Genomic DNA, 23,335 nt, shown 5'->3' with positions numbered 1-23,335 from the left:
GAGGGGCATTGAAACTGACGTAAATGCCAGGGAATTGGCCAGCATGATCCAGTGGATAATGGCAGTTGGATAAGTGGAAGGTAATTTCACATTGTCAGGGAGAAAGGTCTGATTCTGACTGGAAATAGATTCTCTCTGAAAATGTGCACTAGCCAGTGCTCTGATTCAAGTGGTTTCTTGCCAATGTTAAAAGTTTTAGTAAGGACCATTTCTTTCCAACTCTGATGATGGCTAAGCACAGCTGATATAATAAATGCAGCTCCAGTGCTAAGTGTCCCCCCCAACCCCCCACATCCCCGCACCCTCGACCTTTGTTCTTAGGAATCACCCTTAAATTTAAAAACCTAAGTTAAATATAAGTGTATTTCCATGCCCTTGAGAAAGCCATACTCAGGCAACACTGATGGAGAGAATGTTATTCCGTGAGGGGGAGGGGTGCCAAAGAGGAGGACAAATGAATCATTGCAGCATCAGCACCCATGCTTACATAGAAGCATAACAGATATTCTTCTTTATTAAACACTTTCTTAAGCATTCCTCAGCATCATCAATCATCATTTACTATTCCACTGGGGACCAGAAACTATGCCTGTTCATTGATAGATTATCCAGAAATTTGACAGTGAAACTAAAAGCAACTGTGTGTTTTTGGAGCTTAAAAAGTATCTCAAAGGCCACTGAATTTCCTTTAGAAAAAAAAATTTAATTAGATATACTCCTCCATTTTTTTTTTTTTTTTTTTTTTTTTTTTTTTTTTTTTTTTTTTTTTTTGTCGTATTCTCTCTCTGTCAGTTCCTCTGTGTAGACCTGGCAACCCCAGGATTCGCCTTGTGTTCTTTTTGCCTATGTTCTACATCTTCCTTCAGATCTCAACCCAAAGACCACTTTTAGCTTCCTGGTCTCCTTAAACATTCCAAGGTAAATTTCAAAATCATAAAGCAAGAAGCTGCAATCCACATGAAAAAGACAACATGAGGCCTTTATCTTTCTGGTTATGGGCTACTTCACTCAACACACTTTTCAATCCACTCGCTTTCCTGCTAATTTCATAATTCGTCTTTTAGCAGATGAATACAATTTCATTGTGCATATGAACCACATTTTTATTATATATTCCTCTGTTTATTGATACCTAGCCTGATTCTATGGCCTTTTGTTTTGAATGGAGAAACAGTGAACATGGAAGAGTAAATGTCTCTGTGGTAGACTATGGAGTCCTTTGGTTATATGTCCAGCAGTGCTACAGCATAGCATCATATATAGATCTATTTTCAGTTTTCTAACTGACTCTCTAAGTGTATGCATAAAGATGTAAAAAGAAGTTGCATGGAAACTACTGTCTAATTTTATTGTATATGTGTGTGATAATATAAATGTATATATAAAAATATTTAATAAAAATATAAGGAAAAACTAGATTAAACTCTCTACATGGGTGGATAATACCCATCCCAGAAGCCACTAATAATCAAACAAAACTGTCAGTACCAAGAGGAGACGCAGATACCTCCTTGTAAATCAATGCTCACGAAGTTTTTAGATATCTCCAAAACAATACAGGACATTGATGTTATTCTGTTGTCCCACATGAAGTAGATGATTAGGAGCTAAGAAAACACTACACATATTGTTCCCAGATCATGGAGAAATCAAGCTAGAACTAAACTTGATAATTTCCCCATAACCGCTGTTGGTTAGCATACACAGTGCTGGAGGATACCCATTCCACAGTAGAAAATTTGTGCCTGATATAAACCTGATTTGAAAAGGAGGAGGAGGAGGAGGAGCAAGAGGAGGAGGAGGAGGAGGAGGAAGAGGAGAAGGAGAAGGAGAAGGAGAAGAAGAAGAAGAAGAAGAAGAAGAAGAAGAAGAAGAAGAAGAAGAAGAAGAAGAAGAAGAAGAAGAAGAAGAAAGCTAGGAAGGTCATAAGACACAGAGGAAAATTCTATTGTTTAGGCAAACTGACATGATGACAAACTACCTTCTAAGTGTAAATGTTTATCCCCATATACAAGTTCTGATCTTAGCTTTGACCAAGAGGGTTCTTTATGCAGTGAACAATGATAAATTCAAAGACTGGGAGCTTCTTAAGGTGCTTAGAATAAGTTACAGTTAACGTGTATATTATTTCCTCTGAGGTTTGAGGACCATCTTAGAAGGCATTATGGAAAGAGTATAAAAGAAGGGTCAGGCATGTTAGAAAATACGGTATTCTTGGAATAATATGGCCATAGCAATCATAAACTCATAGTAGTTGTGATTGCTTGCATTGGGCCTGCAAAAGATTGGACTGTCAACAGTAATTCATGAATGAGAGAGGGATTGATTCATGGAACCTCATCCCTCCCTGGGAAACTATAGACAATGAGGGAGGCTTAGGAAGAAGTCATTATTGTCTTCATTTGTGTAACCACCAGTGAGATCACTGTACTCCAATGGACAGTTCCATATCCATATTCATGCAGACATCCCTGCTTAAACTTGACAGTGATTTAAAAAAAAAAAAAGACATGAACATGAGAAGAAGGATTTGTAGAGTGAGAGTGTTGATGAGAGTGGAAAGGAGATTAAGGAGAGTGGAAGTAAAAATAATTAGAACGCCTTATATATATTTATAAAGTTTTAAAAGAAAACATAAGACTAAACCTTTAACATATAAAATGGACTTAAATATACTGGCCTCATAGATTTCTTTGTAAATGTTTAGATTTTAATCTTACTGAAGAACATTGGTGATCAATCAGAAGACTTTTCTTTTCCAAGTTCCTTTATTTATTTGGTAAAAAAAAAAAGAAAAAAAAAAAAAAGAAAGAAAGAAAGAAAAGAAAAAAATGAGACCTCCAGTGGTGATTTGAATAGCAATGGCCCTCCACAAACTCGTCTTTGAACATTTGGCCTAGAGAGTAGCATTATTATGAGGTGAGGCCTTATTGGATTGGATGTGGCTTGTTGAAGGAAGTATGCTACTGTGGATGCAGGATTTGAGGTTTTTATATACTCAAGCTATATCCAGGATGGTACACATTCTCTTTCTTGCTGCCTTTGGATCAAAATGTAGAACTCTCAGCTCCTTTTCCAGCAGCATGTTTTCCTGCACACCACCATGCCTCCTGCTATTACAATAATAGACTGAACTCTGAACTGGAAGCCAACACAAATTAAATGTTTTCTTTTATGAGAGTTGCCATGGTCATGGTGTCTCTTCAAAGCAATAAAATCCTAACTAAGACAACAAGGGAATGCTCAAAGGAAGAGTTCAACAGAATTATGCTTTAAACTGTTGTTTTCAGCTGGAACTACAAAGATCACTTTTGGTAGGCTTTCATTTTAGACACTGTAGCTTATAAAATACCATGGTACAACTAAGGAATGTGAAATGTGAATAAAACAAAATTTCAATGTTCTGGCATCAAAGGAAGTAAAGGAGACATTAATGACAAGAAAATGAAAAAATATTTAATGATGGAAAGAAGAAAATGGAAATGTAACTTAGAATAGAAGTTAGTCATCAAATGAGCCATGACTTTCTTCAAACTAGGAATCTTTCATATCACTGAGTTTCATGTCAATCTTTTCTTAAGGATTAGGGGAAAAAACAAAACAAAATAAGGAGTCCTGGTTTGATAGACTGTCCTAATATTAAACAAAGAAAAAAACAAATTAAATCAAAATGAAAACCAGATGGCTCACCTGCAAAAAGCATTCCAAGCAAAGTATGTAAAGTTTAGGGAAATCAAAATGTAAACTTCAGACTACCAATTTTCATGTTCTGTCCAGTGTAAATAGAAGGGTTCTGATAGCATTGTAGAACCTATCTTATGATTAGTAATGACTGATAACTTGATAGGATTTAGAATCTCTATGGAGACACATATATTGGTGCATCTATGAGGGAATTTTCAGAAAGGCTTAATTGAGGAAAGAAGGCTTACTCTGAATGTGGCTAGCACCATTCCTAGGCTGAGATCCAAGACTGAATAAAATGAAGGAGTTGAGATCAGCCCCAGTATTAATTTATCTCTAACTCGTGAGTGTGAACTCAATGTGGAAAGGTGGCCCGTACTCTTTACATGTTTTCCCTGACATGATGGATTGTGTATCTGAAATTTTTTGGCTACTTTACTGGATTCTTATATCTACCAGCCATCTCCACTCCAATCCCTTCTAATCCCCCAACACTAGGTAGATAAGAAAGAAGGATAGAGAAGAAAGGGGGGAAGAGCTCTCTTTAGACTAATTCCTGCTGATTACAGGCATTGAGTTCCTTGGGACAAGGTCAATCTTCGTTGTCAGAATATCTCCAACTGGCAACCAGCAATCCAGCAAATCCAGCAATCCAAGAACAGAAAAAGCAACAGTAGGGACAGTGGAGACAGAGGGGCAGCAGCTTCCCAAGTATCTCTGAGGACTTTTACATGTATACCCACTCAAGAGTCCCGAGACTTCCAAATGTAAACTATCTTCAGCTGGCAAAAATCACAGCCCAACCTGTCTGAGACAAATTATAGTTAGTAGCTGTGGACAATCTGAAGCAACCCCATAGCCCACATTTGGGATTAAAAACAAAAATATAGTCACATGATATAACTGGGTTTTTAAAGAAACCAAAATCCTCACTACAGGACTATGTCCCTTTTAACTATGAGTTAAAGTGCCCTTGTCTGGTATTCTTTCACAGCAGTAAAAGAAAAAAAATAATAATACAGATTATTTGAAAATGAAGGTGTCAAAAAATACTATTCAAGGATGCTTATTATAACACAGCAAAGGTCCAGGGTCATCCCAGCAAGAGGTGAAATGATCACCACAGTGGAATTTTGTAGTCGAGGAAAGAGAATGGGATGAACTGCAAGTGTATCACTTACATGTAAGAATGTATGGGCAAGGGGCTTAGTGAAGGAATCAGTGAATAAAAATTTGCTAAAAGAAAACGTCTGGTGTAAGAGCCACTATAGGTGAATAAAGCTTACAGGCGTCTTTGGAAAGACAAGGCAAGGTGATCACATATCACCTGGGTGGATGGTAGAGGATGGGCCACCTCTTCAGATTTCCAGGATGATTTTGAATAAGAGTGGTATCAAGTGTCAGAAATTCTTACTAAAATGAGTAAGCAAGGTCCTTTACCAAGAGTGAATTTTATTAACCAGTATACAGATGGGCTGATTAGTTTCATGAAGGTCTGATAAAAATGTGATCATCTAAAGATTCTTTGGCAGGGAGCTACTTCAGAATCAATGCGGTTAAGTTTAAAAGTCACAGAATTTTTGAGTTACAATTCTATAGTTGTCCCTACAAGCCTCACTGCTTCTAGTAAAATGATCCCCAGAAAGGCAAAAAGGAATATTTAGTTTAGCTTGACTTAGTTAGCTAGGCCTGGTTCAAGCTTCTGAATTCTGATGCCAAGAGGTTAGTATTTTACATTTTAAACAAAGGAAAACTTTAGGAAAAAGTTTCATGATAATTATCACAACAAAGCCATTGAAACTCCTTTGCAAAGTACATCTCTTGTGCAAAGTACCTGTGACCTTTTCCAAAAGCATGGGTTTTATTGACTGAGACAGTGCTCAGGACAAGGGCCTATGGAGGGGAGGGGTGCATCGAGTTAAAGGATGGGTTCAATCAAATGAGGAATAATGTTCTCAAGAGTCTGGCCCCCAAGAGGAAGGACTTTTAATAAGCATAATTAAAAAACCCTCTTCTGCAAAGCCCATGAGATGACTGAGATCAACTTTCAGCATTGTGAGGAAATTTGGGTAGCTCAATCAACTAGCAAAATATCACTAGGTTACCAAGCAACAGCAACATCCATCCATCCATCCATCCAAGTGACAAGGTTTCCGTTCCTTCTGATGGAGAACAAGCTTGTGTTGTTTAACAATCCTGGTTTCTCTAGTGCTTATCAACAAGCACGTGAACCTTGTGTCCTTCTATGTATAGTTACAAAATAGAGGAATTGGGAGCACTCCTGAAATCCTAGAATAGTCTGTAAACATAAGTTTTATTCTTCTGACTCAGTTGTCATCTAGGAGGATTACTGCCTCCTTTTGTTAACCTAGGCCTAGTCCTGGAAGCTTCTAGCCTCCCTGCAGTCTAATCAAGGCCTAGAATGTTTTAGCGCCTGAGACTTACTGCTTAATAAGCCCACCCTTACCTGTTCTTTCTGAGCTCTGGGCTGCCTGATTCAACTCAGCTCTTCTGGCTCAAAATCTTCTCCCAGGTGACTTTCTTAATCTGGCTTCTCTCTTGGCCCAGAATTTCTCTGCTTGGCCACAAACTAACTTAGCAATCCACTCTATTCTTCTTGTTTCTTCTCATTTTCTGGCTTGTTACATCTTCATCTGAATACTCTCTGTCTATGCAACCCACCTCTCTATTACTGTCCTGATAAAACTGCCTCTTAAGTAGTCTCCCTTTCCTCTCTCTCCTTGTGAAAGTTGAGCATATCCTATTCTGTCCAAACTTCTCTGACACATCACCTTTTCTGTCACTCAATTAGACATTACTTTCAAACATGGGTGCTTCTTTACACAAACTAACTTTACCTTCGTTTGGGATTAAAAGTGTATATGACCATAGCTGAACCTAAGCTTTTCTTTACCTGATACTTGCTTTGTATCAAGCTGGCTTTGAATTCAGACCTGTTTGCCTCTGTCTCCTGGATTAAAGGCATGTTGGTATTCCAGCTGGATCACACAGACCTAGAAGGTCTTTGGATGTGATCTCTTGCTATACCAGCCATGTTCTGAATTAACATTCTTCTACTGCTATAGTTGTCCCAGAAAACAATACAGTCTTAGCAGAAGAGCAGGAAGGTGTTCATGGAGGAAGAATGGAGGGAGGCAGAAGGAATGGAGTTGGGAAAGGTAGAAAAAAAGGAGGACAAAGGGAATGGGGAATGACAAAAGAGAGTGAGGAAAAGGAAGAATTATGCAAGAGAGATAGAGGGATGGCAAAGAAAAAAGATATTTGACTGGACTAGGAAGAAGAGGAAAGGTGCTCTTTGTCTTAGACTGAGCAGTGTGCTCTTGTCCAGATTAATAATCTGGGAACTGAAAGTCAAATTATCATGAAAGTTTAATTTCAGAGTGAGTGTGTAGAAGGCTGCAATTTTGATATACTATTTTCATTCTTATTGACTTTAGAACTTTGTAAGTATTAGCTCCAATTACAACTTAGCCAAACATCTCTCTTTCTTAGCCAGTGTATTCCAGACATTTTAATTTCCATTCTGCAAGTCAGTAGTTTTCAGGAATGTGCTAGATAGTTTTATGTCAACTTGATATAAAGTAGGGTAACTTTGAAGTCAGAAAACCCAATAGAGAAAATGTCCCTATCAAACTGGCCTGTAGGCCATTTTCTAAATGAATGATTAATGTGGGAGGGTCCAGCTCACTGTGGGCACTTTGATCTGGTGGTCCTGGGTGCTGTAGTAAGGCAGGCTAAGAAAGCCATAGGAGCAAACAAACAATAGCCCTCCTCCATGACTTCAGTTCCTGCCTTTAGGTTCTTGCCTTGAGTTGCTGCCCTGACTTCCTTTAATGACGGAGTGTGATTGTGTGATTGTGACTGAAATATACCCCTTTCTTCTCAAGTTGGTCTGGCTATAGTGTATTGTAACAGGAACAGAAACCTGTCCAAAACAGGTAGGATTTTCTGACTTGAGTGGGACTTCTATCTTGGGACACAGTCTAGACTATCTTGGGACACAGTCTAGAGTTTTCTAGGAGAAAAGATCTTGGGTCAAGCACTCCATGGAAATTCTACTGCCCCTCACCTTGCAATGCTGAGAGCTGCAGAACCTTCTCTTAGAATGATATCAGCTCTGGTTCTGACCAGAAGTTAGCTCAGAAAGACACAAAGAACAACACATTTGGAAGTAATGAATCCACAGCATCTACCTAAGCCTGGAAACAACCATTTAAATGTAGACACTCACATTTGGGTTCTTTTATAGTTTTCTAATTAGAGATATGATTGAGAAATAGTGTAAATAATAGTTAATAGTGTAAAGGTAGAAAATACTGTTCAGTAGCCTGATATCACAAAGACTATAGGACAAAAGACCCTCAGAGGTGGATAATGCTTCTTGAAATCTCCATGGCCGTGTCAACAGCCCTGACTTGAGGTCGATATGACCCATATGACCATGTAAGTCCAACTAAAAAAACAGCACCTTGAAGCCCATCATCCTGGAAATGGTGTATCCCTTTGCTTAGAGCAAAGTCTGTTTGCAAAGAGAGTGTGTGCCACACCTTCATTGGAAACTTCAAACTTACTAACATTTCCCTTGCTCAGAGCCTGCAGTTTCCCCACAGCACAGCTGGGTCCCTGTGTGGCATGTGATACATTTGTATCCACGGGCATATTTAAGCCTTTCTCCTCCATAGAGCCAAGAATTTTGCTGAAAGCTGAAATCTGAGGTTTTGATGAGAGAGAGAAAGACTTAAATAAAGCAAGTTTCTTTAAAGGATGGGGCCTCAGCCCTAAACATATAAGTGTGTGCGTGTGTGTGTATGTGTGTGTGTGTGTGTGTGTGTGTGTGTGTGTGTGAGAGAGAGAGAGAGAGAGAGAGAGAGAGAGAGAGTCTGTAGAGAAAGTGTATATATATAAATAAAATATTATTTATATATAAATATACAAGTATATGTATATTTGTTTATATATAAGTATTTATTTATATAAATTTCTCTATGAAAAAGGAGAAAGGCCTAGAGTAAAATGTGGCAGCTTTTAAAACATTAAAAAAAAAATATGGAGCCTAAATTATCTTTACCTTTCTTTCCTGAGGTAGAAACTAACTACATATCTGCAAAATTGGTCATGGTCCTGAGTTTCTACAAGCTGTAAAGCTGAAGCCTGCTCATATGTCCATACTTAATAACACCACTAACACAAAAGTCACCTTCTTTCACTTGACAGAAGCCTAACTTATCCATATAGTCTTTCCTTCCAAATTTTTATTAGCTGTTTAATTTTTTAGGTTACTGGGCCCGTGTTCCATTTTCAGAGACCACAGCACTTTTGTGAGGGGCTGGACAGTAAATATTTTAGACTTTGTGAGTCACACAGGGTCTCTGCTATGAATCTGTCTTTGTTTTTTATACAACCTTTAAAAATATAAACAGCCTTTGGAGCAAATTTGGAACATGAGCCATATTTGCAATCTCTGCTGTCGGTGCTTGGGCCTGTATGATTATGTTCACAAGTCTGGAAGGCTTCCGAAGCCTTGCAGGAGCAGCTGTCTCCCAAGAGAGGAGAGCTGGCTTTAACGTGGTGGGAAGAAGGTGAGCTGCAGAGACCCTTCTCTCTACAACCAGATGGCATCTTCTGGTGGTGGGGGTGTAGAGGAGAAAGACTTAAATAAAACAGGTTTCCTCCACAGGATGGGTTCTTGGCCCTAAACATGAAAACCCTGAGCGTCTGTTCAATACCCTAGAGTGCAGAAAGGAGCAGAGCTATGTCTGCTCTTAAATTCAGTCACTGTCTGCTAAAGAGCAAGGTAAGGTTGAAGGGAAACAGGCCAGGGCTCACACTCAGAACAGAATGGAACACAAATTTAAAAGTGAAGGAGACATCTCCATTTTAGAATAATGCTTGATATTAACTTTAGTGATTTCCCAAAGTCAATTATCTTTTCTTGATAAAAAGAAAAAAAAAGTATTTTTCTTTTTCTTGATAAAATGGTTGAAAATTTTAACTTTCTTATTTTTTACCATGTTTTGTTCTCCCCCCCTCTCCCTTTCAGAATATGGGTTTCTTGAAGGCAAAGATCATCTTCATCTTATTCACTATTATTTATTTGTCAAAATTTTGATGCAACGTTTTTTGAGACAAGGTTCTATACAGTACAGGCCAGCTTTGAACTTAATATATGGCCGATGATGAGCTTGATCTACCCACCCTCCTACCTTTCAAGTACTTGGATTACAGGTAAACCCCACCATCCCAGTTTTTACAGCACCAAGGATCAAGACCAGGGCTTCCTGCAGCATGCTACCAAGTCATATCTCCAGTCCTCTGATGGGCCTGTTAGCACTATGCCAACATACACTAACCCCTTAAGAATTAGGAAAAGTGTGATGAGCTGGAGAGATGGCAAATGGTGTTCTTGCAAGGTCTTTGGGAGAACAGTTTTGAACAATTGAAACATGTGCAACTCTAGCTGGAGAATTATTAGTGTGAGGCAGCCCCTCTGTGTGGTTGACTCTTCAACAAATGATAATGAATTTATTATGCCAGTTGATAATGTCGTTGCCTCACTCAGAAACCAAATGTGCCTTCTCTAAACTCAGATCCCGAACCTAGTTCTGAATATAATATATTGGGAGGAGATAGATGATGTCGTTGACAGGTGATAAAGCCATGTAGGCAAATCCTATCATGGGATCAGGAATTTTACAGAAGGTGTGGAGATCTCCTGCTCCTTCTGTCTGGTGGATGAAGGCATCAGGAGAAGGCAGCCTTCGTTGAAGAATAAAACAGGTGCTTTCCAGATACCACAGTGGCTTGCTCTCTGATCATTGATTACTTTACTGCAAAAAGTATGTTTCTGTTTATTAAAGCCCATCCAATTGTGGCATTTGGTAGCAGCCCTAAAAGAACTCAGCCCCTTAGCATTAGGTTTCCAGAGATGTGCCCCAAAATGTCTCAAGGGTTGTATCTAGAAATGGTTTTGATTTTTCCTCCATTTTTTTTTTTTTTTTTTGAGGGACAATCCAAAGCCACCCTCAGATGCCACAGCCCTTTTCATTGCAAGAGATGTAGGCAAGTGTATAAACCTTGTCCCATTTGGAAAGGAGGTAACAAGTCTAGTTCTAGAATCATTTGGCCACACAGGCCTCTGTAATTTTGTGAGCACTAGAAACTCCATCAATTACGGGAAGTTCAGATAAGACAGGTTATCAAACTTCATGCTTTGGGGTATAAACTGCTTGCCTGGAAGACAGCATCAGGAATTACACTTCCATCTCTCACACTGACTGTGTCCCTAGGAAACACATCATAAGGCCTGAATAAAGAGGCAACAAAGGTTCTTGGGCAGAGAAACATGAGGGTCAGTCATCACTGAGTCAGGATGCTAAGCCATTTGAGAGCATAGAGTTGTGGATTTTACAATGGGAAATAGAATGTGGGAACACACAGCATTGAATTCACACAGGAAATAGATTTATACTACTGCAAGTCACTTGATAAAATTTCCATGCTAATGAATGATATTTTCAAACAGTTTGAATATTGAGAATTGATAATCCCTTCCTGGATGGTTGCTTCTTAGCTACAAATACGCACCAAGGTTATCACTGATTAGATTAGGTAAACACCCAGATTGTATATAAACATAAAAGTCCATGAAGTAAATCAAATTTTCAGAGAGGAAACAAAAATTGCATTTGTCACAAGTCTATACAGGCACTTGAAATGTAGGAAGCTTTTTATCTAAAACTTTCATTCTTCCAAGAGCAATTACATTAAAGATAATAAAACAGATCAGGGAAGCACAAATCACTGCCTTAAATCCTGTTAATGAGACTATTGTTCAAAGGCTATATGGAATATTTACTAGTAACTTTCCATTAAAATGCAAGGTTCTTACTACACTGTCGCTTTAACCTATCTATTTTCCCAATGTGAAAAACACATTTGCATGTGTGTATATATTCCTGACCTTTAGAGAAATGAGAAGAGATGGACCGACAGCCAAGGTATCAGAATTGCTGCTTCATCCAAGCAATTAGTGAAGCTCTGCTTTCCATTTGCAAGGCCGAAAATGAAATCCTACTGACACCATAGAGGTGGAAATGCAGACTACTGTAGTTTACCGCTTATGAATGAGCGACACACTTTACATCCTGCAGAGAAACATGAATAGCCAATTCACTTGACTGACAAATTAATAGTCTTGGAATAAAAGAGAATAGTAGTATAAATTATCCAAAAATGACATTTCACCTCTTCTGCTCCCCATACCTGATCAATGCTTCCCTTTAGCAAATGACAATCTTCTGAAACCCTGAGAAACCAATGGTTTTTGATGATATATTAAATGTGTGGAATTTAAATATGTTTATCTTTCTATTTTCTATTCATTGCCCAAATTTTGCCTCAAAAATTTTCTATGTCATGCTGGACATTTGTGTGTATGTGTGTATACACATGTGTCTATGTATGTGCACATGTGTGTATGTGTACGTGTGTGGTATGTGTGGTATGTGTGCAGGCATGCGTGCATGTGTGTGTGCGTGCATGCGTGTGTGCATGCATGTGTGTGTGCATACATGCACGTGTGTGTGTGTGCATGCATGTGTGTGTGCATACATGCACGTGTGTGTGTGTGTGTGCATGCATGTGTGTGTGTGCATACATGCACGTGTGTGTGTGCATGCATGCATGTGTGTGTGTGCATGCATGCACGTGTGTGTGTGCGTGTGTGCATGCATGTGTGTGTGTGCATACATGCACGTGTGTGTGTGTGCATGCATGTGTGTGTGTGCATACATGCACGTGTGTGTGTGTGTGCATGCATGTGTGTGTGTGCATACATGCACGTGTGTGTGTGTGTGCATGCATGTGTGTGTGTGCATACATGCACGTGTGTGTGTGTGTGTGTGCATGCACGCACACTTTGGAGGAAAGATGACTTCTTCTTATGACAGCTCCAATACAGGCTCACAAGTTAATATTTCCAAACCTCAAGAGTTGAATTAATTTTAGTTCTGTGACATCATATGCTTTCTGGGGAATAACAAACAAATCAAGTACTTCAGAATCCTTGAATATATCAACAATAATTAAATGCTGAACTATAATTCATCCATTCAACAATATACTACAGAAAAGTTAAAATAATAAAGTCTGCACTTAAGACTAAGTCAGTAAAATATCACATGTAGATCTTCGATGTGATGGAGTTACCGCAGACCAGGAGTAGGGAAGGTATGTTCAAAACAGATATTTAGCACTATATGCCATGAGCTAAGTCATCCACAAAAATGTTTACATTTCCTTTACTGCACAAACGAGAAAGATGAAAATGAAACTGAGAGACAGCTGAATGTCCAGAACAAGGTTTGCAGTATGGCTTGGCCCAGTCTCTGCCATGTGGGAGGGAACAACTGCTCCAAGAAAGCTGTTCCCACAGAAATCCTTCTCTTTTTTCACCCTTTTGTTTTTGCTCCTTATTAGAGCCAGGAGCTCCACAATCATCTGCTACAGTGACCAAGGAGAGTCAAAGCTGAAAATTTGTCCCTCCTGAAACATGAAGAAGTACTTGGTGAGAAGCCTGTCCTTTCTCTATTCTAGTGCTTTATACTTGAAGTGGACATTCTTACTTAATTTTATACCTGTTCTTGATTGAAGTCACTGATTCCCTTGCTGGTGACACTCTCCTGATTCGTGTCTGTTAATTATATAGCTCTCTGGTTCATGGATGCAGTCAACCCAGAGCTTTGCATAATGGTCTCCCATCAAAGAGGAATGCATGCTAAAAATTTTTATATTTGCTAAGTAGTTTATTTCTTTTATTTTTGGTATATCTTTCTGAATTTTCTACTATGTATATGATTCAAAATGTGGAAGAAAATTTTATAACACATTTATAACCACAGGCATATGCATGGGATGCTATGCTAAACTATGTCAAAATATATAGGAAGATGTACGTATGCTAAACACCTATCAGAGCATTAAAATAATGTTGTTATTCTATTTTCATTACAATTCTATGAAAATCTCCGTTTTAAGGCATAAGCCATGTCTCAGTGAGATTAAATACATTGACCAGTTTACAAACATAACAGCAAAGCACAGATTGGGACTTGCTCCATCACGTTCCCAGTTCCAAAGCTTGTCCTTTACCACCACAACAAATGCCCCTATGCCCAAGGGTGAAAAGTTACATACCTGTCGGAGTCCGTAAATGAGATAATCAGCATTATTTTAAAAGAATTTTCTGTCCAAATCAGAGACAAGCTGAGCATCAAAATAAGTAAGAGTAAAGATTTAAAATGTGTGTGTTTGTGTGTGTGTGTGTGTGTGTGTGTGTGTGTGTGTATAATGTGTTTAACAACAATTTTAAAAAGAGGCCATGGATTTGAAGGAGAGGGAGGTACATGAGAGAGCTTGATGGAAGAAATAGGAAGAGAGAAATGATGTAACTATATTATAATTTCAAGAAATCAAAGTAAAATAGGCATCTGCCTGCCCATATTAAATTTCATGAATAGCTAAATAAGATAAATAGCCACATGAAAAGATACTTATAAGCTCTCTGAGTTGGTTACTTGGCTGATGAAAATTAACCTTATGTAAAGCATTACAACTATAAGCTGCCAGTGAGGTTAGCATAAACTAGATGCTATCACCTGCGAAGATGAGAAAAATCAAGATGGAGGCACATTTCTACAGGATGACCACTTTACTGAAGTGTCACAGCTGGAGAAACAAAGAAAGATAAACACGCAAAAGAATGACTGACCAAATTAATAAATCCCCAAAGGAGTGTCTTCTACTGACTACCAAATGGAAGGGAAATGTAGCATGTGACACAGATGAGACTCTTTTTCCGTCAGTGTTTGCACGATGAGTGAGATTGACACCACACAGAGCACTCAGGTGCTGCTGCTGACACTGAACTGGTTGCACTGTCTCTACAAACCAGGCGGGACTCTACCATCATTTCATTTGTTATGCAGTTGGCTGGTTTTTGTTGTGTTTCTGGTGCACACGTATATAAGTGTATGTGTCATGCATGTGTACATGCATTTGTGTGGATATATGTATATATGTTTATGTCTGTGTGTGCATACATGATTTTTGTGTTATTTGGGTATGCATCTATGTATACATTTCTATATGTGTGTCTCTGCTTATTCATGTATTGTTATTGTATATGTGTGTGTGTATATATATATGCATTCATCCTTACATATATATCTCTAAATGTGTGTAAGTTGTTTATGTATGTGAATATATAATGAATGTTTGCATATGTTTTATATGTCTATATGTGTGTTACATGTGTATATAAATCTGGGTAGAATCTGCACGTTGAATTAATTTTTATTGTGGGTTATGAATTCTACCAAAGGATTCATCATACAGCAGAAAATAAAAATGGTGGTGTTTTAGGATGAGCCGTACCTCAATAACGGAGTGTATGGTATAACCAGTTAATGTATGCATATATGTGATATACGGACATGTATATGTTATATTATGTGTGGGCCCTTTTTTCTTGTGTAGGTGAGATATTAACACTTGCTTCAGAAGTCAGAATGGCTGCTTTTAACTTGCTGAGGCTTGATTGCAGCCTTGTGCTTAGCTGAGAAGGGAAGTGGATAAGGAGTACATTGGGGGGGGGGCGGCTGCTCTCTGTTGTGTTTATTTTCACTCTAAGAGGTATTCATCACCTCCAACAAAACCCATGAGGGGTAGAGTTCTCTAAACAGAGTATATGTTAGAGGGGTAAGATTCTGTAAATAGAGGATACAACACTAAGAAGTAAATGTAATTTAAACTGTTCAACAAATGCCATTCCTTTTGAACTCTAACTTAAACATCTTATTCTTACATGAAAATTATCTTTTACAAAAAGTCCACTTACAACACGGTAGAATAATTCTTAGTGAAATGAAAGCTCCTGTCTCCTAAAAGACAACATGATTTTCTACCTCCACTCTCAGGATGGCAGTTTCTGAATAGTGTTCGCTTAACATCTCTCTATTACATCCTATCTTGTTATTCATACAGCTGAAAATTGAAATTCAAAATTTACTTAAAACAATACGTCCCACACAAAGTCACTGTTGGTAATGGGACAAGGGACAAACGTTTTGTTATCAACCTAATAGGCAGTTCAGGCACTTGTTATATGGTTGGCATTGAGTCTGTGTTTGTGGCCGTGGCTTGGCTTCACTGCTTTCTTTTCCCTTGATCTCTTTATCTGGGGTCTGCCCTTCTCTTCAAGCTGTATGCAGGGTGAATTAATCTTCCTTCTATTATAAAAGGCTCTGAGGCCTCAGTGATTCTATCTGGATAGAGTCTGAAGGTGTCATTAATTTTTACTGTGGGTTATGAATTCTACCCAAGGATGATTCTTATAAAGCAGAAAACAAAGGACGGTGGTGCTTCCAGATGGAATGTGTCCCACGATAGGGCACATGGTGAAAACAGCCAGTCTTGTGAATGTCAATCTGTTGCTGTAAAATAACCTGGCCTTTTTGGTGCTGGGATTCTCCACTCTGCATTTTGATAGGCTTTGGTTTTCTGTAATAGTCTTTGATTAAAAAAAAAAAGAAGAAGAAGTGTAACACTTTCTTAGCAACTGAACGATAATCTACACAAAACCAATAAACAGGGAAGTGATTCCAACAACACTACCCACTTCCATGATTTGATATCAACATATGCTATGCATGTTCATCATATTTATAAGTGATGTATGTGTATATAAGATATATGTGCCCTTGTCATGTTTATATGTGGTATGTAGATGGCATACATGTATATATGTTTATTAAATGTACGTATGACAGTCACAGAAATTGACAATATATACTGGCTTTACATATGAATGTGTGTATTTTGCAGAATACTTGCTCACACTGTAAACCCTAAGACTGTGTACTGGAAAAACCTGTTTCTAGTTGTGGTGTGGCTCAGCCATAGCACATTCCTTTAATTCAAAATCTTTCTGTTTGTTGTAAATCGGTAGTTGTGGTGTGGTTCAACCATAGCACACATCTTTAGCTCAAGAGAGCTCTGCAAGCAAGATTAAATAAAGTCAACTATAGGTTAAGGGGCAGAGCAAGCAACCAATTGACAAGGAGTGAACATTGGAAAAATCCATAGAGAGTGAGATGAAGTCCGAAGACAGATAGAGAGATTCACAGGAAATAGAAAGGAGGGACGTTTACTTTGTAGGGTTTTTAAAGATAGTGTGGAGAAGGAGAGGGGCTTTTTCCTTCTGGACAGTTAGCTGAGTAGGAAGGTCAGCAGGGTGTTTTCTCTGTCTCTCTGAGCTAGCAAGATTTCACCCCTGCATCTGACTCCTGAGTCTTTATTGGTAAAATTAAACCTTTGGGATTTTGTTTTTAAAACGACATGTGTACTTTATATATGTTTGCTTATATATAACACGCTATGTACTACAGCAGCGCAAAATAACAGACTACAAATCCTTCTTCAAATATATTTTATTTCAACAGCCTGGTAAGACTATCAAGCACATTTCAATATATTTAAAACAATTAAACTATAAAGCATATAAATTCTGATCATAATTAAAAAGAGTCAATAACAAAATTGACAAAGGAATGATAAGCAGAACAGATCTGTTACATAAGAAGCTATATGAATGACCAATAACTAGGTAACATACTAAAAATCATTGATCGTTAGAGAAATGCAAAATAAAACCATACAGGTAGACAGCATACTTATGTTATTGTGTTTAAATTTTTGACGTCTGCAAACGGGCAGTGTTGGCAAAGGTTTGGGGAACCCTGAATTCCCACTTACTGCTAACAAGAATATAAGGGTGCTGTACCACACTGGGAAACTGCAGCAGTTTATTCCAAATTAAACCAACATCTATTGCATTTAAACCCTTGCACAAATCAGGATTTGCTCAGAGGAAAGAAAGCATTTATTTGTTCTAATGACCTGAGCCTTCACAACAGCCTATTCAGAACAGACACAAACAGGAAATTACTTAGAGTTGAATGGATATACAGAATGTAACACATAGAGTGAACTACCCAGTCTAAATAGGAAGGAATGACTGATACACACGACAAACAGGTGAATTTTTCTATATCATCCTATAAATGAAAAAAGTTCTATCCATAAAAAATTCTAGAAAATACTAATTACACAATGCTGACAAAAAGCAGGGTTAGGGATCAGGGAATGGAATTGTAAACAAGTTGCAGAGATCAAAGGCGCAATGGTGACACTCCATATTGCTGCCTGGAAGTCATTTCATCGATGCTTATAAAGTGTATTTAACTTAAGGCTTTCAGGGAAGCATGCGGATGTAGGTTGTATATAGCTAAATTTTCATTTTAAGGAATGGGGATAGTTGGTCATACACCAGCATCCTTCTAGCTAGAAGATGCTTAGCTTGTCTGACTTTCAAGCTCAGAATTGCGCATGAGAAGTTGGAGTGAAAAATGGTTTTATGCTTTTAAGAATCCACACAATTTTATTGTCACACAAGAACCTAACTTTTCTAAATTTCTTTGTTATCTGCCACATGTCAGTGAGAAATCAGGATAGATCCAGTTGATTTAATATACATCTCATCCCACATCCTCTTGAAGTACTTATGTTATACAGTTGTCTCCTATAACCTGAAGAAAAATTTCCTAGAAACTTTTTAACCATTCCTTCTTGCTCTTAAGGGAAAACAGTTGAGATTACTGTAGACGTTCCTGCATAGAAGGTTAGCATAAGTCAGTCCGTCTTGTTACAGAAAGAATATCTGTGAAAAAAACTGAGCCAAGGGCTGGTCAGGGCTGCTAATAAGCTCTAACCCTAGGCTATCATTTTCCCATTAACAAATGCCCCTAGTTTAAAGTCCCACCTCTAACTGGAAAGATATTGGCAGTTGAGAGTTTCTGGCCAGGGTGAACTGGGGATGTGGCTCAGAGCCTATGGAAATGGGAGGGGGAAATGATGAGAGGATAAGATTGCATTTTATTGTATTTATGTATTACATTCTCTCTCTCTCTCTCTCTCTCTCTCTCTCTCTCTCTCTCTCTCTCTCTCTTTTTTTTTTTTTGGTTTTTCGAGATAGGATTTCTCCGTGTAGCCTTGGCCATCCTGGGCTCACTTTGTAGACCAGGCTGGCCTCGAACTCACAGCGATCCACCTGCCTCTGCCTCTGGAGTGCTGGAATGAAAGGCCTGCACCACCACGCCTGGCTACATTCTCATTATTTTTAAGAAAGCTAGAGAGGCATGAATAAAAAAGAACTATAAAATGTTTACTTTAGTTGATAATTATAGCGCTTTTGTCTACAATAAATCCAACCAATTGAGCCATATATACATTGTTGCTATTACAGGAGCCTGACAATTTTAGCCTTACAAGTAAAAATTAGAACCACAAGCTAGAAGCCAAAGTTCTCTACAACATTCAATGGGGCAACTTTGTCTCTTCTTCTCACTTCTTGTCATTATCACTCAACTCTCTTCATTTAGTGCTGTAGATATTATCACTAATGCTCACACTTGCCTTTATCATCCTAACTCAGTTACAGCCAACTTTGCTTGGCTGCCATATTATATTATGACCATCCCTGATGCTGTTTCCTCCAAACGTTCTACTAACAGAAAAGGAGGCTCTGTTGGCATTTCTATTATTGTTTTAATTCACAATTAGGCTGGCTTTTATTTCAACCAAGTATGTCATGTGATATTGTGAGTCCCCTGTTACCTTTGCATACAGTATAGTTGTTAGTCCAAGATAACTTAAAATGGAGCTTGGGAGGATCTGGATCGGAACATTTGGAGAATTTTATGGCCTCTGAAAGCCTGAGCTACCACAAAACAGATAAGTCTAAGCCTTGGCACATATCAGAAGTCAGAGTTCTTTTATGAAGATCCATGGGTTCCAAGAAGCTGTTCTCTCCTAAGTGTTATTCAATTTTGTCCCTTCCACCAAACAGCACATTCATCTGTGTGATAGGACAGGAAGGTGAGGAAAACGTTACTGGGAGAGGAAGGATTCATCCTCTTGTTAGCTCTTGGCAGCTCATGACATTTTAAACATTAATACATTGCTCTAACTGGACACTTAGGAATGCACAAGCCTAGTTCATGTCCAAATAAAATTTAATTATAACTCAAAGCAATTAGTAAAACTTGATAGGGCAAAACTTTATGGATAATATTATCCCAAGTCTGCCCCAGAACCAAAATAGTAAAACTGCTTCTGAACCAGTTATCAAAAGGAAGTTCAGGGTCACAGACAGCCCAAGGTTACAGAACTTAGTAATAACAGGTTATATAATGATCCTATCAAAACCAATAGCAGCAGATAAAGTGACATTCAAAAGGCAGCAGGAACCTACCAAAAATCAACTCCATTTCTTCTGAATTTAGCTTCAGGACATTTTAGAAACCTAGGTCTAAGTGTCAGCTAGGCACCTCATCAAACCCCAAATTGCTTCCTCTCTCCCCTCCTCCAGCCTGTTAAGATGAAAAAGCAAACCTGCATGTCATCCAGCCTACAATGTGAGTGGAAATCTTGTCTCCACAGGACCAGCCATAATGGAGGCAGGACCAACAGGGCAGCATGGGTCTGGGATTTTACCCTGTGTGACTCCAAGAGCAGTTCAACCATTCCGGAGAGAAACTCCACCTATAAAGCCAGGTGTGTGAAGCATGAAATTGACACTGTTTTAACAGGGTATTGGAGGGAAATGGAGGGAAGGCTTACCAGAACAAATTAATGAAGAAGAGTCAGAAACTCTTTCAAAGTGCAATACTTCTATTTTTATGTTTGTTCTGAGCAAAAGCAGGGATGGGGTTTAAAAAAATTTTTTTTAACATCTAACGTCTTTAGGGTCAAAGCTCATTACTCTCTTTGCAAAGTTCTCCAGACAACCCTGGAGTATGGAAGATGTCCGTGATACGCCCATAGTTGGTTGGATGACAGTCAAAACACCAGAAAAGAGCATGGGTCTTAGTCTTAAACTCAAACTTTACACAGGTAATGCACAGTTGGATAAATCCCTAACTTACTAATCTACATATATCTGGAAAGAGCAGTATAGACCTACTCTCCTTTTAAGCCATACTTTAAATTTTTTTTTTGTTTGTTTGTTTTTTGTTTCTTCTGGCATGTATCTATGCAGAAGGGAAACCAAACTGCAGGGCTCTTAATTTCACTACAACCTCAACAACAGATAAACCTTTCTATTATTCTTTCTCTTTGAAATAAGCACTGTTTGCTTTTCACCCAAGAACCTTTTCTTAATTTTTCACCAAAGAGACAAGTATCCATTCTTTTCTGCTTGACATGGTTCAGAGAGCATGCATACCAGCCTACACCTGGAAATATTTTAAATGATTTTACAATAGAGAGAGAATGGCCAATTTATCTTCCTAAGGATTGATCAAGTTTGCCATCTCAATCAAAAGTTTTAATACATCTTAAATGTATCTTAATGAAATGGCAGGATTTTCCCTTCAATTTTCATTGTGCACACACTAACATGAATGGCCAGTCTTCTGCAGTTTACGGTACCCGGTGTTAAATTGAGTAATAGCAAGTCAACTGCATTTTCACTGAACAATCATTTATCTTCAATAATTAATTGCAGAAAAATAAATATGAAACAAAATATTGTTTAAGGATACTATGTTTATAGCCATTATAGGAAGGTTATGCTTTGTTTTTGCTTTTATCTATGTTTTAAAAGATAATATTAGTGAGTAATAATTATAATCACAATATTCTCTCATCCTTTACAGCTTATAAGAAAGTTATTCCTTTTTGATTAGTTAAAAAAATCAAAAATAAGTAAATCCTATCATTTAATGGCTGCTTTGATGTCTTTGTTACTGAGTGTATTTAAGTGCTTTAAAATTACATTCATATTGATTGTTAAATGGCACAGTAGTGAGCAAATATGTGCACAGATGTGTTGACATGCATAAGTACTTTATGGAATTCTTTCTGTTATGTGATATGAACTTAGGCACAGTTTCAGACTCACTCACCCTGAATCATGGAATACATTTTTCTTTCATTGAGAAATTTGTAAAACACCAACTTTTTACTTAAAATGATAATGTATTCCCCTTTTCCATTCCAAAATATTTTAACTTTCTGTAAAGACTGCAAAACTCAAAAACAGGCCCAGGGAACCAGTTTGGTGTATAAAGCACTCTCCATGCAGGCGTGAGGCTCTGGGCTTGATCCCCACATCCTGCATAGAGACAGGTAGGGCATGGTAGGTAGCCTGAAATCCCAGTGCACTTAGACAGAAACAGTAGATCCCCAGAACAAGCTCATTTGTTATCCTAGCGGGAACTGGCAAGAGACCCTGCCTCTGTAAATGAACTGGAAGTGGAAAGTGACCCGAGAAGACTTCCTAAGTCAAATTCAAGACTCATAAGGCTTCTTCAGTAACATGTGCCTGCACACATGCCCGTGTGCGCTTGCACCCACCCACACACACACCTACACTTTGAAGCAAGTGGGCAAAAAAATAAAAATAGAAATTATAGACTAATGCAGAAGCTTCTGGAGTTCATACTTTATATTTAAAAGCATACTTAACTTCCAAAATAGATTAATAAAAAAATGCTGGGGTTTTAATATTTGTTTAAACTTTCATATTGTTTTATTGTTTTACCAGATGTTCTGATTTCATGAAATAGTGCCTTCCCTGTTTCCCAACTTCATGTGGCATAGGATGACATCAAGTGTATTTGATGGTGACAGTCCACCTCATTGCAGTCCTCTTCTGCTAATATATCAAATTTTTAAAAATACAGAATAAGATAATATTAGCACATTTTTAAACTATTTTTGAGACACACAGAATTATGATTTTGTTTTGCTTAATTTTATTTGTTTTAGCTTTATCTATATTATATGAATTCTAGCAAGTTCTCAAAGATTTTATTTTTATTTTTATTTTTTAATTAATTTATTCAGATTACAACTCAATTGTTATACCATCACTTGTATCCTCCCATTCCTCCTTCCCTCCTGCTTTCACCCTATTCCCCTCCCCTAGGTCTAAGACCTAGTGAGACCTCCTCCCCCACTATATGGTCATAGGCTATCAAGTCTCATCTTGGTGGCCTGCTTATTCTTTGTTTGAGTGCCATCAGGCCTTCCCACCAAGGGGAGGTGGTCAAATATGGGGCACCAGAGTTCATGTCAGAGTCAGTCCCCACTCTCCACATAATTGTGGAGAATGTCTTGTCTATTGGGTAGGTCAGAGTAGGGGGTCGATGTTTACTACTTGTATTGTCCTTGGTTAGTACAATAGTCCCTCAGTTGAAGAATGGATAAAGAATCTGTGGTACATTTACACTATGGAATACTACTCAGCTATTAAAAACAAGGAAATCCCAAAATTTGTGGACAAATGGATGGAACTAGAAATGATCATACTGAGTGAGTTAACCCAGAATCAGAAAGACTCACATGGTATATATTCACTTATAATTGGGCACCAGCTCAAAGGGCATGTCCCACTAAAATCTTCACTTACCAGGAGATTGAGATAGATGTGAGGACATCCTACTGGGACTTTAGGTAAGAGAAACATAGGAGATGAGGGAATAGAAGGACCCAGATGGTCCTAGAAACC

Source organism: Acomys russatus, chromosome 15 (assembly GCF_903995435.1).
Source record: "Acomys russatus chromosome 15, mAcoRus1.1, whole genome shotgun sequence".
Taxonomy (NCBI): Eukaryota; Metazoa; Chordata; class Mammalia; order Rodentia; family Muridae; genus Acomys; species Acomys russatus.
This window is presented reverse-complemented; position numbering follows the sequence as displayed.